The sequence below is a fragment of the Alligator mississippiensis genome, chromosome 4 (assembly GCF_030867095.1).
Source record: "Alligator mississippiensis isolate rAllMis1 chromosome 4, rAllMis1, whole genome shotgun sequence".
Classification (NCBI taxonomy): Eukaryota; Metazoa; Chordata; order Crocodylia; family Alligatoridae; genus Alligator; species Alligator mississippiensis.
Genome location: NC_081827.1, coordinates 128,268,781 through 128,286,491, shown reverse-complemented (window position 1 = coordinate 128,286,491; position 17,711 = coordinate 128,268,781).

The following is a 17,711-nucleotide window of genomic DNA, read 5'->3' as shown; positions in this document are numbered from 1 at the left end:
CTGCTGGTTCTTCCTCCCCAGGTGCAGTACCTTGCACTTGTCAGTATTGAAAGCCATCCTGTTCTCATCCGCCACCTCTGTAACCTGTCCAGATGTAATTGTAGCCTGTCCCTCTCCTCTAGCATGCCCACTTCTCCCCACATCTTAGCGTCATCCTCAAATTTAAACAAAGTGCTTTTTACCCCCCATCCAAGTCACTGATGAAGATGTTGAACAGTGCGGGCCCGAGGACCGAGCCCTAGGGAACCCCACTGCTCACATCCCTCCAGGTCAAAAATGACCCATCCACCACCACTCTCTGGGTGTGGCCCTCCAGCCAATTAGTGACCCATCTTGCTGTGTAGGTATCGACACCACAGTTTTTAATGAGAATGGGGTGAGAGACAGTGTCGAAGGCCTTCCTAAAGTCCAGAAAGACTACTTCCACCCTGACACCTGCTTCTCAGGATTGTGTGACCTGGTCATAGAATGCCACCAGGTTGGTCTGACAGGACCTGCCTCTAATGAACTCATGTTGGTTGCCCCTAAGCATAATCTCCCTTGCTGGTCCCTCGCAGATATGCACCTGGATACTTTTCTCAAAGAACTTCCCCAGGACCGAGGTAAGACTAACTGGCCTATAGTTCCCTGGGTCCTCCTTCCTCCTGTTTTTGAAAATAGGGACACATTGGCCTTTTTCCAGTCCTCTGGCACCTTGCCAGAGCACCGTGAGTGCTTGTAAAGCCATGCTAGGGGTCCCACAATGACCTCTGCTAATTCCTTCAGCACTCTGGGGTGGAGATCATCAGGACCTGATGATTTGAATACAACTAGTCCCACCAGAAGTTCCCTGACTAGGTCCTCACTGACCCTGGGCCTGGCTGCGCCTCCCCTGGGACCACTGGGCATCCCAGTGGGGGGATGACCCGAGCCCTGCTCAGAAAGATGGAGGCAAAGAAATTGTTAAAGAGATTAGCTTTGTAATCTGGTGCAACCACCAGATTTCCTAGCGTGTCCTGCAGAGGCCCCATGTTACCCGATACCTTCTTTTTACCCCCTATCTATTTAAAAACGGAATTCTTGTTATCCTTGATCTGGGTTGCTAGTCCCAATTCCATCTCCGCCTTAGCCTTCCTAACAGCCCCCCTACAATCTCAAGCCAAGGAGGTATAATCCTCCCTGGTGATGACCCCTCCCTTCCATTGGGTGTACGCCTCCTTTTTACCTTTGAGACATTCCTGGATGCTTTTGGCAAGCCATGGGGGCTTTTGAGCACCTTTTCCATCTTTGATCTGTGTTGGGATTGCCACTGTTTGGGCTTGGAGGATCATCTCTGTCACGGGGTGGGGTCCTGGAGGATGGCCATGATCTCCCCAAGGCCCCCTTACCATGCCAAGTTGGCCCAATGGGCACCCTTGCTCCTTGCCCACCACATCTTTGATGACAAAATATATAATTGAGAGGCTGCCTTTCACATCCTCTTGGTCACGGTTAGCTGTACACTCATTAGTTAGCAGCACCCCTGCTGGCACTGGGGTCCCCACACTGCTGTAGATCCCCTATGAGGCCTCCTCAAACCCCTAATAGCCTCACCCAAACCACCAGTCTTAAACAGTAAACAAAAGGTGAGCCCCTCAGCTATAACAGAAACGGAAGCTGCCTGGCTATAACAACATTACTCAAACACCCCATGGATGCTCCATCCTTTACCCGGCCCTGGGGCTGTACCTGTGGTCAGGCCTCTCCTCTCAGCTTTGTTCAGGGGGAGCTCCTTCCCCCCTGGCTGCTGGTAGGGAACTGCCAGCCTGGCCTCAGCCCCTGGGTTTTATATGGGAGCCAGGCCCTACCCCTTCTGGTCAGCTGACCGCTGGCAGGTGAGGGCACTAACTACTCTGGTTGCCCTGTGAACCAGCAGCTGGGCTTGTCACTCACTGCTAGGGCTCTTTCCCTAGCAGTTTTTTACCTTCTTAGGAGCAGGGCACCTAAGTGCTCTGCAACACACCTCCCCTCTTTATAGGAGCAGAGCACCCAAGTGCTCTGTGACAGTATCCTTAAGGAACAACCACTCTTCTTGGACTCTCAACTCCCCTCCCTTCCCGGACCTCAGAGCCTCCCCAGCTATCCTCCATGCCCAAAGGGAGGTAATCCCAACAAGAGTCAAAGGGGGCAAGAAGGCGCAAAAGCCCCCATGGCTCACCAAAGGCATACGGGAACATCTCCTGGCTAAAAGGGAGGCATACACCCAATGGAAGGGAGGGGCCATCACCAGGGAGGACTATACCTCGGTTGCTGGGGGCTGCAGGGGGGCAGTCAGGAAGGCCAAGGCAGAGATGGAACTGGGACTAGCTACCCAGATTAAGGACAACAAGAAGTCCTTTTTTAAATACCTGGGGGGCAAAATGAAGGTACCCGGTAACGTGGGGCCTCTGCAAGACACACTAGGAAATCCGGTTGTTGCACCAGATGACAAGGCTAACCTATTTAACGATTTCTTTGCCTCCATTTTCCTGAGTAGGGACTGGATCAGCCCACCCGCCAGGACCCCCTCAGGCCCTGGGGGAGGCGTACCCAGGCCTCGGGTCAGTGAGGATCTATTCAGGGAACTTCTGGAGGGACTGGACGTATTTAAATCAGCTGGTCCTGATGACCTCCACCCCAGAGTGCTGAGGGAATTAGCAGAGATCATTGCGAGACCCCTGGCATGGGTTTACGAGCACTCATGGTGCTCTGGTGTGGTACCAGAGGACTGGAAAAGGGCCAATGTGGTTCCCATTTTCAAAAAAGGGACAAAAGAGGACCCAGGGAACTATAGGCCAGTTAGTCTTACCTCGATCCTGGGTAAGCTTTTTGAGAGAATTATCCTGGCGCATGTCCATGAGGGGCCAGCAGGGGAGGTTATGCTTAGGGGCAACCAACACGGGTTCATTAGAGGCAGGTCCTGTCAGACCAACCTGGTGGCCTTCTATGACCAGGTCGCAAAATCCTTAGACGCAGGGGTAGCAGTGGACGTAGTCTTTCTGGACTTCAGGAAGGCCTTTGACACTGTCTCTCACCCCATTCTCATTAAAAAACTAGGGGACTGTGGCATCAACACCTACACAGTCAAATGGGTTGCTAACTGGCTGGAGGGCCGCACCCAGAGAGTGGTGGTGGACGGGTCATTTTCGACCTGGAGGGATATGGGCAGTGGGGTCCTCCAGGACTTGGCCCTTGGACCCGTGCTGCTCAACATCTTCATCAGTGTCTTGGACGAGGAGGTAAAAAGCACCCTATTCAAATTTGCTGATGACACTAAGATGTGGGGGGATGTGGGCACGCTAGAAGGGAGGAATAGGCTGCAACTGGACCTAGACAGATTACAGGGATGGGCAGATGAGAACAGGATGGGTTTCAACACTGACAAGTGTAAGGTGATGCACCTGGGGAGGAAGAACCAGCAGCATACCTAGAGGCTGGGGAACTCCCTTCTTGTCAGTGCAGAGGCAGAAAAGGATCTTGGAATCATTATTGATGCCAAAATGAACATGGGCAGACAGTGTGGGGATACAGTCAGGAAGGCCAACCGTACTTTGTCATGCACAGATGCATCTCGAGCAGGTCCAAGGAGGTGATCCTCCTCCTCTATGTGGCACTGGTCAGGCTGCAGGTGAAGTACTGCATCCAGTTCTGGGCGCTGCACTTCAGGAGGGATGTGGACAGCATTGAGAGGGTTCAGAGGAGGGCCACCTGCATGATCAGGGGGCAGCAGGACAGGGCCTATGAGGAGAAGCTACGGGACCTGAACTGTTCAGCCTCCACAAGAGAAGGCTGAGGGGGGATCTAGTGGCCATTTACAAACTAGTCAGAGGGGACCAGCAGGTATTGGGGGGAGTCCCTGTTCCCCCAAGCACTACCAGGAGTGACTAGAAATAACTGTCACAAGATGGCAGAGGGTAGATTCAGGCTAGACATCAGGAGGCACTACTTCACAGTCAGGTTGGCTAGGATCTGGAACCAACTTCCAAGAGAAGTGGTGCTGGCTTCTACCCTGGGGGTCTTTCAGAGGAGGCTAGATGAACACCTTGCTGGGGTCGTTCCCTAGTGCTCTTTCCTGCCATTGCAGGGGGTCAGACTTGATGATCTGTCAAGGTCCCTTCTGACCCTACAAAGTATGAAACTAGTCTCCTTACCTCATTGAAATCTGCCCTCCTGAAGTCCAGGGCTGCTGCCTTGCTGCAGGCCTTTGGCACCCTGCCCTGGATGGTGAATTCCATTCATGGTGAGCTTCTATATTGACTACATTTATACTTTCTCTTCACTCTTATAGGTGAGCTGTGCCTGCCTTTCCCATTTCCAATGTTTCTTTACCAGCCTTAAATGTCTGTGAAACAGTTTCACCAAAGAGGCCCAATACAGTTCACCCAGAATCCACCTGTCTCCCCCTCTCAACCTCTCACCTATGATTAGCGTGGCCCTTCCCTTTATGAGGTGGCCATGTGCCTCATCTGCATATGAATTTTTGGACTGTCTCAGGACTCCTGCCAAGAACACCTGGTTCCAGGCATGAGTGGGGGGCTAATTAGCACATGGATCCTTTGTAGGGGGTATCTGTAGTACACACACATACTGAGCAGTGCTGAGCTTCAGGGTCACTGCTTTAAATGCTGTTAACTCTTTTGGCGCCCAGCTCAATGAACTATACAGTAAAGCATGAGCCTTTTAGCTTTGGACTAATATTATTCATAGTTTATACTATATATAAGTAACTACAAAAGTGCTATTTAAAAGTGTGTTTATGGAGTACCAGTGCTAAAACTTGCAGTAGTTAAAAAAAATAGAAGTTAAAATGAATTGATTCTGGATGAACTAAGTCTATGGGTACCTGTAGTATTTTGCCTACATGCAAATTACTATAGGCATGTAGTGCTTTCCAATTTTCTTTTTACTTTCATGTGCTCAGGGAGAGCAGGGTCTCACAATAAGGGTGGGAGAGAAGGAGTAGCAAGGAGAAAAAGTTGGCAGGGCAGAGAGCAAGGGGGTCACCTTACCCCTCCCAGATTTATTTTCAATTCCAGTAGCAGTAGGAGGGGGACAGATTCAAGGCAAACATCTTAGTAACTATATTCTATACCTGGAAAATTGTAACAAAAGTATAAATTTTCCATATATAGAATCTACTTACTGAGGGTGGTTGTATATTCAGGGTTGTCTTATATTCAAGTAAATATGTTTTTTTTAATACATATTTATTCAACAGAGCTGTTCTTTCCCTTGAGCAGATTATTATTAATTTTGAATACTATATAAATATGAGGAAAAAAGGGAGTGGATTAATTTGAAAGAGGCCTTTACTTGTACTAAAAATATGTATCATGCCTTGAGTCTGAAGAATTAATGTTTTTATCTTTTGGTTGAATAGCCAGTTTATAATTACAGGCTGCTTTGAACAACATTTTTTGTTTAAGGAAGAAAACCCAATAATTAATGAAATTTCAGATTAAAACCATTTTTGGCATGTATGCTGTCTGCAAACATACATCTGGCTGTTACAGCAAAAGACATGAGGACTCAGGCATCAAGTTCAAGGCAAGCAAGCCAGCATTATTACAGTCTCCTCCAAGGAGGAAATTATTGTCATGCATTAACAAATGCCTATAACTGTGAAAAGGATAAATTTAGCAAACTCTTGATTCATTCAACCAGAAGTACTACAACTGTTGAAATATCAGCATGGTTGACTAGAGAGCGCTATGACTTAGAGGCCAGTAGAAGTGGAGACTGAAAGCAGATCTGTCACTGAGTTTAGACATCCTACTTAACTATCCATGGCTACTGTTTAGACTGTAATCTTTTCTGAAGGTCTGTCTCTTAATTTCTGAATACAGAGAACCTACCACAGGGGGACTCCATCTCCATGTCTAGTCAGTGCTATAATAAAAAAATGCAGTAGATTCTGGAGAAGATTTGACCTTCAAGATATATATTTCCATCTTTGGTGAAGCAATCACTGGGTTCAATAACCACAGGTATACACGAATTAGAAGAACTAAACTAAAACAACAAGTTTATTGTAAAGCTGTAGCCTGTAGGCAACCTCTGCAGATCCTGTGCGTCTGGTAAGAAGACCTAACCTCAGATCTGGGCAATTACTGGATGAAGGAATGCTTGTTGTGTGTAGTGGCTGAATAAGTCTAGGTTCATGTTAAGAGCTAGCTGTGTTCTGTGTGTGCTCATTCTTTCCATTTCCCAGAGGTGTAGGAAACTCCACAAGATGGTCAGAGTCTGTAGACCAAACTAACTACAAGCTGTTATGCATGTAAGCTATCAAATTACAGAGTATGAAGTCCCCTTCCCCTGCAAAAAAGAGAGAGATCTTTGTGTCAACCTTGATGCATCCCCTTGCCCTCTGTCACTGTGGCAAGAGTGGTGCATTATGTTATATTAAGTATCATCATTTGCATTTTTTTGCACTTTTGCCACAGGGATTGTGCTTGCAATCCAATTATCCTTGCATTTATTTAACTACAAATATAGTTCTATGCCTGATGATATGGCACCTTGAGAGCCAGGTTCTGTTTTAGTCACTGAAGCTTTACTTTGAATTTATTCAGAGGAGACTTGGGACTTATGAGGAAGCTAATAAAAAACATGGTATAACTGCTCAGCAGTGTTATTGAGGCAAAACACTGGAATTATCAAGAAACAATTAGAAATTTCCCTAAGGGAACTGGAGTACTATTAAAGGATAAGTTTTGATGAGATAAGCGACCTTTCCTTGTTCCCAAGAAAATCTTGTATTCTTTTTCCCCCCTCCTATTTATGAGGCCAGAAAATACGACCATAAATCTGTACGTGAGAGACATTTAGTAAATGATTGCTTCAGTACCACTGTGCTTAAAGACATAATAATATGAGGCCATGTTTGGATGCCCAGACTGATAGAATTAGGCTCCCAAAGGATCTGGTCTTTAGTGGCATGTTGTTCCAAGGTGTCCCGTTACTGATAAATTACTCATAAGCCTGGAGTGATGCCATGGGTATTTTATTAACCTTCAATGCCTTGATATGTTACCAGGCCCTGTGGGAATGCAATGCTAGGCCAAGACTTCTGCCTTCTAGAAGGGCCTGTAAGTTCTTGTGACTATGGACAGAAATTGGGGTAAGGGCAGGCTGGGGCTTTTTTGGCTTTGTTTCAGTGTTCTCTTTTTCACATTGTGCTGATTCCTTTAAGCTAGGAGAGCTGTCTCAGTCATTGCAGAAAGAAATACAGACAGATTTCCCCTCCTGCAAAAAGAAATTGCAATTCAAGCAAAAGGAATTTCTCAGTGACTGTCTACTCAGCATGTTTGTTTTTACTTATTCTTTCTCTCTTTCTTTCCCTTCCTTTTCTTGCTAATATATCCAAATAATTGAAGTTGACAAAAAGCAAACAAAAAGGGAGACTAAAAGCCAGCATTTCCATTATGTACAGACTTTGCATCCTTGATGGCTTATATCACTAATTAAATCTCCACTCCTATAGTATAAAATGTACATAACCAGAGTTCACTCAGTACCAAACCTTTCTTTCACTGTGAAGCTCAGTTGTACTTTCTCTACAAAACAATTGTTAAAGAGCTGATGTGGACTCCCATATCATATCCCTTGTTCATGAAGGTGAGATTTCAGATGGGTTTTCACTCATCTCTTCTTCACTCAGCACCTCAGCTGTGAACTCCTGGAGATCATAGTTCAACTATAGCTGCACTTGTACTCACAGTCATACTGCTTCAAAGGGTAGTTATCATGCCTTTTTTCCCTATGGGACTGACTATGCTAATAGCAGCAAGATCGCCTCTGAGCATAGAATGATAAAACTGGACGAGACTTCAAGGTTCACTTACTCTGACCTCTTGACTGAACGCAGGATGCCTCATGTAAACTAACTATGAAAAAGAAGCTGGGTTACCTAATGGATAAAGCATTGAAATGGGCCATAGAAGACCTCGTTTCTATTCCTGAGTCTAATCCTGGCCTGCCATATGATCTCAGGCAAGTCACTTACCTTGTTCTGCCTCATTTGTGTAATAGTGATGATTAGAGGTGCATGAAATGGGCTGTATTAGATTTGGATTTGGATTCAGCCTGAATCGGGGACAGCGATTTGATTCCTTGATTCGGATCACTGTCCCTGATTCAATTCAGTTGAATCCAAATCTGAAGATTCAATGCTGATTCAGAGAATCAGTGATTCGGACATAGACACAGCTTTAAATGTTTTTTCTACATACCTCGAGGTGCATTTGCGATGCCAGGGCAGATGAAGCATCCCACAGGAGCACGGGGGCGGGGCCCCTCATGCTCAGCAGTGAACCTGGAAGTGAACCAAAAGTATTTCTGTTTCACTTTTGAGTCCTCCAGGGAGTGTGCTGGGGGCCCCCCTGCACCCCCCCTGGCTGAGCAATTGGCTGTGGGGAGACCCTAGGTGCACCCCGAGACCCAGGGGGCACCAGTCACCAAATTTCACTGGAATTAGACTAAATGTAGAGATTTGTATGACATAGTGCTGGTTGCAAATTGGTGAATGTAGAGAAGGACAAACCATGGAGTGTGTTGTGTTACCAATGTTTCACTCCTAACAGTCATGTTTACTATATAAAGGTTTTTCTGTTGAAAATGAGTCAGAGGTCTGAGGAAATAGATTGTTCTGCTGTTGACAATAATGAGGTTGCCATAGATTTGCAAGGTTTAGGGAATGGTTGCTTTACTCCATTTGTCAAAGATGTCACGCAGAACTGTGGCACCAGTTTTACCTGAAACCAAGGTTTATATAGTATGTTAATCATTGTATTATTTTACACTGCGGCTACTAATATTTACCTCTGTTAATAACCAAACACTTCTGTATTCCATATAACTGTGTTTTCTATGCATTGGTGTGTACAGTTTTTCTTGTCAAGACCTGATACAAAGTATATTGCAGTCAGATGGGGTCTACCCATTGATTTTGGTGTACTTCACATCAAAGCCTATATTTCAGTACAGACTCCTACCAGAAAACAGAGAGAGAGGTTTAAACTTTTCAAATAATTTCAATTAATTTAGAGGCAATTGGCACACCTGATCTCTGGACTAGATAATGAAGGTGAGTAGAAACCACATTTTGACTGTTACTTGAATTGCCTTTTGCCTGTGACTGTCCCATTTAAGTTTTAGATTAAAAAACAAACAAACCCAAAAAACAAAACAAAAAAGCCAACCCACAGTATCATCACCTGGATAGGGTGGATTCCACAGGTTAAAGATTAGTACACTAAATTGTGAATTTTGAGCTCTTATGTTCTTGAGATGAACTCTGACTACACCCCTTTAGGTATCTGTGCAACTTGGTTAATTATGTCTGCAAACTCCTTATTCTTTATTCATTGGATTGCCTGGTATAGAAGTGATAAGGGATGTATATGGAACTCAATCTTTTGTGGATCTATATCATAACTTTTATTGAAGGGCATTTATTGGACATCTCTTTTATTTAACAACTGTTGAACCAGTAGATATGGGTTCAGATTTTTTTTTCCAAACCTTTGGCTTATATAACTTGAATGGTTATGCACATGACTTAAAATTTAGACCCAGTTCTGAATTTTGCAGTTGAGTCCCCCCCTGTAAGTCAGTGGTCTCCAACCTTTTAAAGTAGGAGATTACTTTTGGCATTTAAAAGCAACCCAAGATCTACTGTGCACCACTGCCACCTCCCCCCACCCCCGCCCAGCAGGTAAGTCTGTGGGGAGGGAAGGGAGGGGGGCACAGATGGAGGCAGAGGGAGAAAAAATTATCTGGGGGCATGCCTCCCCAGCAGGTAAATCCCACCTGGCTGGGGCTGCACTCAACTTACCCCTGCTCCTGCCTCTGCAGCACTGTCCCTCACTGTGGGGGCCTTGATCTAGCTGCCACCCCTTCCCTCTCCCATAGACTGACCTGCTGGGCTGGGGCATGCACCCCAGATAGACTCCAAGAGGCTCTGAGATCTATCAGTGGATGATCAAGATCCACTGGTTGGTGATGACTGCTGTAAGCAAATGTGAAACAAAGAACAGCCATTGTATCCTGTATCCATTTGACAGCATTGTGCAGTGGTTTGTGGCACATCAGTTACTATTTCTCATCTTTCCTAAAAATCATCTTTTGAAGCTTTGTAACAAGAGAGAGCTCCACATCTGTACTGGATATGGCATGTTGTAGCTTATGTTTACAGTACCGAAGTTGTACTATTCCACTGATCCTGCAGAGTAAAAATATCTTTTACAGGAATTCAGTGCGATTTAAATGGGGTTCTCCCTCTTGGGAAAGATTTGTCCTGTAGAGGAGGTGAAACTTTAAAGGCTCCAGTGTAAAGTTTACACTGGTGCACATCTTTATAGTCAGCTACCCAGACAACAGAGCAATTCAGAGGAAGGCATTGTTTCTTTTCTGGGAGATGTTATATTGGAAACTTTTTGAGTAGCTTTTGTATTACTTTACAGTGATGCCCAGAATACAAACATGGAGATTCGTAAATTGCCTGCTGCTGCTTTCCTTTTTCTTCCCTCCAACAACTGCATGGAGGAAAGGGAGCAGAGTCCAGCAGGGGCAGATCAAAGAGGGGTGTGGCAGTGTGTAGTTGCACTCAGCTTTGAGTCCTGCTCTACCTCAAATTTAAAACCTCCCACCCAGCAGCAGCAGTGGTATTTCTATTCAGGCAGTACTGCTAGAGTCAATTGACTTAATGGCTCATTATAATCTACCTGATTCCTGACTGTTATTCCTCACTCCACAGGTGTTAACAGCTGCCTCTCTTTTTTAATGGTCTTGATGTTCTGCTAATGACTATTCTTTATTTGGCAGTTTTGCTTGCTGTTACCTCCTCATGGTCTTCCTTCTTACTCTATTTCACAGTTCTGAAGACTGTTTTTAGCCCTTTTCTAAATCTTAGATCATCCCATTGAGTCCAGTTTTCAGCAGCAGCTACAGTTTCAGCTTTGGGCTGAGCAGCCAAGAGCTGCTGACAGTTAAGCTCTGAAAGGACTAAAACTGTAGCTTTTGCCTAAGTAGGAAAGGGAGGGAGCTGAAGGTTAGGCTATGTCCCTGCTGTGTGTAACCACAACTCGAGAAAAATCTTGTTTTTTTTTCATTTGGCCTTCCCCAAAAAAAGGTGTGCACATCTTATTTGGGGGTGTTTGATATTCGAAAAAATTACCCCCTTCTTATCTGGCTTTCCTAAAATCCATATTACTCCATACTCTGGTATGCAAAACAATGCCAAATTCCTTATAACTACTTTATTAGATTGCTTTCCATGCTGTTTGAATGCATCACCACATCTTTGATACCCATAGCACTTTACTGCAGCATGTTCAAGCTTCTTGATCTCTTTTTCTAGGCCCTGCACAACCCATTCTATTTCACTCACTTGACCTTTCTTAACTGCTAATCTCTTATCCTCTTCTGCACTGCCAGTGATACTTACTTGTCTTCGGCTTGCTGCTTGTCAAGTATGTCTCCACCACCTTCTTTCATAGGGTCTATATGCATAGAATACCCTCTATCACTCAGTATTTCATAGCATTCTTCACCCATCTGCAATGATCCCTTTTAGAAAAAAAATCTCTATATTAAAAAAGGTGGTGGAATCTCCACCCTTGGATGTTTTTAAGACTTGGTTAGACGAAGCTTTGGCTGGAATGATCTAGTTGGGGATGGTTCTTCCTTGAGCAGTGGTTTGGAGTAGATGACTTCCAGAGGTCCCTTCCAACCCTAATTTTCTATGATTCTATGATGCTATCATCATATGCAACATCTGAAACAGCTAATCTTCTAAGTTTTTATTGTGGGATATATATGTCAACTTTTATCTACAATAAGATGAAAATGAATGAAATGAAAATGCTCTCACTCTCTTATTCACTTCTTTCCCTGCCAGATGCCACAGAAGTTTTAACAATGAAACTCAAGCACAGTTTATATTTCTGTGACAGCAAGAAAGCATATTTTAACTAGAGATGGCCTTGAGCAGGAATACCAGATCCAAATGTTCTCAAACATTGAAGGGAAGCTTGGTTTTGGATCTACTTCATTATCTTATGTACAACATGCCCCAGAATATAACGCACACCTTGTTTTTGAAAGGCAGAAGGAAAGAAAAAGGCCTTTTCTCATTGTAACCAGGTACATCTACATAAAACATTTACTGCAGAGCTGTCTGATTAGTTCAGTAGTAAAGCCTCCATGTCTACACATGAGGCCCTCTTAGGCTGCAGTAAACTAATAAACTCTGCTGTAGGATCGTACTTGTAAATACAAACACTGTCATATGGTAAAGTTCTTTATTACGAAGCAACACGTAATCATTGACAGGGCTGGCTGGGGTATGAAGGTGTTTTAGTGCAGGGGCTGCCTGCTGGCTAGCCTCACACTGGAGCACCCTCATGCCCCAGCTGGCCTCTCTGCATCATGTTGAGCCAGCTCAGAACAGTTCTGGGCTGGCAGGCTGACCTCCTGGGCCCCCTGCCAGCCAGGGCTGCTCCAACTCAGCTCAACATGCTGGGCACAAGTTCAAACGTCGATATGCACCAGAATTGATTGCTTTGAATTAATGGCACATGTTGACGCGCCCACTGAGTAGCAACAGCTAGGGAGCAGTGCCTTCTCATTATTCTAGTCCCTGGGGTTATGCAGATTTTTAATCTTTCAACTACTAGAAACTTCTTTTACTGTATTTATCATATATAATATTTACTCCAATTTCAGTCCAACAACAGTCTTTATTGTTGCTTCACAATTCTAATTGTTCATGCCTTCCACCTGATCTCCATCACCATTTTAAATACATGTCACTAGTCAGATGATAAGCGCTTCCTGTTTTATGGTAGAGTACTGAAATTTATTGTAGAATTTGACCATTCTGCTATCAGTAACTGCTGTGGTGGAATTCTTACATGGTTCTGGAATTATGGAACTATTGATAGGGATAACCCATATGTCACTAGAGATCCCAGCAATCTGGGATATAGAAGGCTGAGGGAGCAAAGTTGCAGTAGTAAGCAAAACCAGCTGAAGGATGTAAGAAGGTACAAAATAAATTGGCAACTTTTGTTTAATGTGCCACACTATTCTGGGCAGCTTTGTCTTTTATTTGCCTGATGTTATGTTTTACTTTCATTTACATCGTGTTTTCACCCCTGTTTTTGTCCCCAAACTTACACAGGGCTGCACTGATTAAATCAGTACTAGAATTTGGCCCATGTGACAGTGGGTATGTCTACACGTGTGCTTTAATGCACTTTAGCTTATTTTAGTGTGCATTAAAGCATCACAAAAAACCTGCGCTCTTTCGCTAATGTGCATTAAAATAAGCTAAATCATGTTTTTCTAGTACCTCACAATGGTAAGCGTTTTTATACATGCTTCAGGGGCTGGGGGCTGGGGGGGAGTACAATTAGAGTGGCTCTGAGAACAAGCTTTAGTTAAAGTGTCCCTGTCGCCATTTTGAAGTGTGGGAACTCTGATGCATGAGATATGGAGGCTGTTGGAGTGTGCTAATTAGCATGCTCTAGCAGACTCGATTAATCGAGTCTGCTCCACTGCTCTTTAATTACAGTGCGTCGGAGCAGCCTCCTGGCACATATACAGACACCAAGACGTACTAGATTTAATGTGCATTACTTAAAGCATATTAATTGAACATGTAGGGCATTTTTACAGATGCAAGCACCGCAGCACGGGACGCTTTGAAAAGTGCCCAGCACTGCGATGCTTGCAGCTGTATAAGTGGCAAAATGCATGTCAGCACTGAGAAAATGGTGATGATCTGCTTTTGAATTAAAATACAAAGAAGGTACTTTAGTTCAAAAGTGCACCACCACCATTTTCTGTGCGTTGACATGCATTTTGCCACTTATACAACTGCATGCGATGCAGCGCGCTGCGATTAATTAATTCTGCTCCAAAGCGGCGGATCTCCGGTGCATCGCAGAACCAAAAAGTATGTGTATAAATGCCTACAAACATGCCCAGTAAAGCCTATATCTGGATAATTTTTCTGACCTGTGTCCTGTTGCTGGGCTCCATCCAAGTCCATTATCTTTATAGTGCAACTTCTTTAAACTACAAGATGCACTAGTGTGAGAACTGACTTCAGTATTGCAATGAAAATCATGTGGCACAATTAAGAGAATGCAGATTGCTGTCTGCTCCCTCCATTAACAATACAGCATGGCACAACATTGTTCCAGTCTTATGAGATGTGGATTTAGACTGAAGCCCTGGACCTGAATTTCCATAAATTTTAAGAATTTTGGAATTTGGTTCTTGCAACCAACCATATTTCTGTCCTGGTTCACCAAGAGATTGAGCATAGGCCAAATTTAGAGTGCTTCATTTAAGAAACTAGGACAAACTTTACAGTTTCTGCTGAGATTTTCTAGGTATTTGGACTCATTTGAAATCAAAGGTTTTTAGACAGTAGTTAGACAATGAGTTTGTATAGGATGGCTTGGATAGGGATCCCCCTGCCTCAGGTAGGGGGTTGGTCTAGATCAGGGGTTGGCAATGTTTTAGTGGAAAAATGCCAAAAACACTCACAATCTCTACTTGTAAGAAGTTGGCATGCCAGCGGTGGATGGTGGGGAAACCATAAGGGGCCGATCCTTGTTTTGGCAAAGCATCCCTGGTAACTTCCCTGCTGTCTGCACTGAGGCGTACATGCCAAGCAAAATGCCTTTGTGTGCCAGGGCTTGCTTACTCCTGGTCTAGATGACCTCTTGATGTCCCTTCCAGTGCTACTTCTCTATGTTTCTATGAAAGTAAAGGGAGTCTAGGATCTTGAACTGAATCTATTCCACTGCTTTAGTAGAGAACTAGCTTTCTTTTAATTTCTAATAAACCAAAGAAGTGTTGTCGCTGCAGTGCAACAAAGTTCTGGTGCCACAAATATTATGGTGTCAATATATATTCTTTACAATGTATACATTTAAATATAGTAAGCCATGAATCATATCTGATAGCTAAATAGAACAAAGCATAATAGAAATATAACATGATATAAAAACAAATTAACATTTTGCTTTTATCTTGGCTTCTCTTTAGCACTCTATTTATTTTCATTATATTTTCACTAGCTCTTACTAGTGAGATACTTCTGAAAATTGTAAATACAAAACATGCAGGCACTTTCTGCCATTTCATAATTGTACTGGAAATCCCACAATGTTCTCTCCTTGTGTTATTGTTTTGTGAGTCAGTTTTCACCATAGCTACACACAATCTCTCAATTTTTGAATGTTAGTGTAGTAGGCTTACCTTTTTGAAGATTGAATTGAGTCCCAGGATCAAGGATCTGCTGTTTGATTGGTGGAGCCTGTCCACCAATCTGGAAGCAGCACAAGGGAAGCAATGCCCTGCCCTTTTCCAAAGGGAGAGTGCAAGGAGCAGCTGGACCTGATTGAAGACTGCGCTTTGCAGGTCCAGCAGACTTCAGGGACAGGGCCTCTACTGTAAATAAAAGCCCAGTGTGCACAGCATACTGGGGCAGATGTAATGAGGGACTCGAGAAGATTGGAGCCAAGAAAAGCTGGGGAGCTCTCCCCCAGCAGGCAGTAGGCCCAAGGCTCCTGAAGCCGCCACTGGAGGAGCAGCCTTGGGAGCGGTGTGAGACCACTCAGGCTGTTGATGGCGCACGAAGATGGTGTGGGGAGACCTGGCCCTGGGAGCAGTGTGAGAACACTTGGGCCCATCATGGTGCACGATGCACAGAGTCCAGTGCATGGAGTCCAGGCTTTGGGAGCTGCAAACGGCAGCTTGAGCCTGCAACCCCAGCAGGGCCAGCAGGCCACACAGTAATAGAGCAGCACATGGGGCAAGGGCTTTGGGGGCTGCAGTGAGACAGCTCAGGTCCCATCTCCTGGCAAATGGCCAGGTCCCATGGTGCGCAGGGTGGTACATGGGCCTGAGCTTTGGGAGCCAGGGAGCAGTGGAGCCTTCTTGGGTTAGCCACCCAGTGTGAGGATGGACAGACGGAGCCTGAAGGGCCCAGTGTGTGCTAAAAGAGCCCTCAGTACTGAAGCCAGGGCATGGGGAAATAGAAGTGCTGCAGCGTGAGGCCCAGTACCCAGAAGCCAGCAGCAGTGGTGCAGCAGCTGAAAGGACCTGAGCCCTTGGTGCCCAGAGGAGGGCAAAGGTTGGGGAGGAATCCAGCGGTGTGGGAGAGGCCTGGAGAGGTGCTCCAGCAGAGGAGATCCCATCAAGCTGCGCCCTGACCACCGTCACCTGAGGAAGCATGAGTCACTGGGCCCTTGGGTCCCACAGGGGAAAGACATTTGGGGTGGGCAAATCCAGAGAAGGGGCTGGGTGAGCAGCCCCCTCCTAGTCAAGGTCCTAAGGGGAGGGGCCCCTAGTGCTGCCTGGACAACCCCCCCGACCCCAAAGGACCCCATTGGAAGGAGGACTATCTCTTGGGTCAGGGACTATATTAAGGAATAGGTGTTATTAAGATTGTTCACGTTTGTGCCTTATATTTTGTAATTTAAATGTTGTATTGTCATGTTGTATTGATGCTGCTGAAATTGTTTTATTGTGATGGGTAAATAGTGTTATTTAGGGTTTGACCTTAGTTATTGGTTAATGTTTACTGTGTAAATATATGTATATGATATTTAGTTTTATGTTTATGTATATTATAACTCAATAAATTGTATATAGTTAAGAACTTTGGGCTTGGGCTAACTCTATAGAAGAAAGAGGGATCTGCTCGAAATTCTCGCATCCCTCACAGTGGGACCCAAGGGCCCAGTGAACATGAGCCGCCAATGCCAGACCACAGCCAGCAAGGCCAGCCATAACTTGTCATGCATCCAAAGGTGCATCTCAAGCTGGTCCAGAGAGGTGATATTCCCCCTCTATGCAACTTTGGTCAGGCCGCAGTTGGAGTACTGCATCCAGTACTGGGCACCACACTTCAAAAGGGATGTGGCCAGCCTGGAGAGGGTTCAGAGGAGGCCCACCCGCTTGGTGAGAAGGCAGCAGGACAGGCCCTATGAGGAGAGACTGAAGGACCTGAACCTGTTCAGCCTCAGCAAGAGGAGGCTGAGGGGGGACCTGGTGGCTGCCTACGAGCTCATCAAGGGGGATCAACAGCAAATAGGCAGAGCTCTTTTCTCCCCAGCACCACCTGGGTTGATGAGGAACAATGGTCATAAGCTGATGGAGAATAGGTTTAGGTTAGAGATCAGAAGGCAATATTTTACAGTTAGGGTGGCCAAAATCTGGAACCAACTTCCCAGGAAAGTGGTCCTCGCCCCAGCCTTGGGCATATTCAAGAGGAGGTTGGACAATCACCTGTCTGGGGTCTTGTGAACCCAGCATTCATTCCTGCCTGTGGCAGGGGGTCAGGCTAGATGATCTGTTCAGGTCCCTCCTGACCCCAGCTACTATGCAACTATGAAACAGCACCCCCTCCTGCTTCCCCATCCCATTTGCACACCCTTGGGTGTACCTGGCTTACATTAGTATACTTGCTGAATCACTGCTGTGATTCATGGTGGATCAGTTTAGTTACTCTGCAGAAGAACCAAGTTCTTGCAATTTTAAAATTACACTTACTGGTAGTTTAATTGCAGGGAGAAAAAGTTTTTAACTCTGTTTTTATTAAGGTTTACATGACCCTGGCTGGCTAATCAGCAATGCTTTTTTAGTCTGCAGTACCTGCAGGCATAACCTTTTCTGCATTATGTGACATGGGT